Below are 1,282 nucleotides of genomic sequence, written 5' to 3'. Positions count from 1 at the left end.
AGTTTCCTCAAAAAATTAAAAATGGAATTCTTATTTGACCCAGTGATCCCACTTCTAGGAATATATCCTAAGAAACCCAAAACACTCATCAGAAAGAATGCATGCACCACGATGTTCATAGCAGTGCAATTTACAACAGCTAAGCTTTGGAAACAGCCTAAGTGCCGGTCAGCAGACGACTGGATAAAAAAACTGTGGTACATCTACACCATGGAATGCTATGCAGCCATGAAAAAGAAAGACCTCCTACCATTTACAACAGCAGGGGTCCGTCAGCTAAGGGGTTAATCACCAAAATGCATAGGAACTCATACAACTTAACAAAACGAAGATAACAGCACAATTGAAAAATGGGCAAAGAGCGTCATAGGTAAGTGTCCAAAGTGGACAAACAAATGGCCAAGATGTGCTCTCCTGAGGGTGGTCATGGTGATATCAAAGGTGTGTTAACCCAGCTGCACAGGAACAATGGACGGGGTGCTTAAGGCAAAGAGGAGCCTTTTAGTAAAGAAGTCATAGGCCTGGGGCATGCCCACCCCCAGGACTGCCCAGGTAGGATGTGTGATCACAGCCTCCTGTGAGAGTCCTGTCAGTCACTGAGTTTTGTCAGATTTAAGACAGAGCCCACTTTTTTGTTCACAAATACATTCCCTATAAATAGACCTAGGACAGGGCTTTCTGTGAGGACTGTGGCTGAGCCTCGGAACAAAACTAATTTAAGACGGAGCAGAAAATGGTATCTTTGCTCAACCCTCCACTCGCTCCTGGTCCTGGAATGTTCCTTGTCCTGAGCGCCCCGTGGTGTCAAGGACGCTTTCTGCAGCCCAGCCCTGCTGTCTCCTCAGGGAGGTTTGTGTCTGGGCTCACACTGACTTCCCCTCACTGTGTCTCTCGCACAGTAATACACAGCCGTGTCCTCGGCTCTCAGGCTTCTGAGCTCCATGTAGGCTGTGCTCGTGGACCTGTCTCCAGTCATGGAGACTCTGTCTTGGAACTTCTGTGCATAGTTTGTTTCTCCATCTTCAGGGTCAACCCTCCCCATCCACTCAAGCACCTGTCCTGGGGCCTGTCGCACCCAGTGTATGTAGTTGCTGGTGAAGGTGTATCCAGAAGCCTTGCAGGAGACCTTCACGGAGGTCCCAGACTTTCTCATCTCTTCAACCCTCCCCATCCACTCAAGCACCTGTCCTGGGGCCTGTCGCACCCAGTGTATGTAGTTGCTGGTGAAGGTGTATCCAGAAGCCTTGCAGGAGACCTTCACGGAGGTCCCAGACTTTCTCAT

The 1,282-nt window shown here is 49.1% G+C and overlaps 1 long non-coding RNA gene across 1 annotated transcript; it reads right to left on the bottom strand.

Annotated features, from left to right (window-relative positions):
* Positions 1–1,015: 1,015 nt before the first annotated feature.
* LOC107183245 lies at positions 1,016–1,260 on the bottom strand. The gene is made up of 2 exons (XR_001514037.1): positions 1,184–1,260; positions 1,016–1,054 (listed from the first exon to the last, which is right to left on the bottom strand). It is a non-coding gene; the product is annotated as an uncharacterized LOC107183245 (long non-coding RNA).
* Positions 1,261–1,282: the final 22 nt, after the last annotated feature.

The sequence above is a fragment of the Myotis davidii genome, unplaced genomic scaffold (assembly GCF_000327345.1).
Source record: "Myotis davidii unplaced genomic scaffold, ASM32734v1 scaffold2041, whole genome shotgun sequence".
Taxonomy (NCBI): Eukaryota; Metazoa; Chordata; class Mammalia; order Chiroptera; family Vespertilionidae; genus Myotis; species Myotis davidii.
This window is presented reverse-complemented; position numbering and strand designations above follow the sequence as displayed.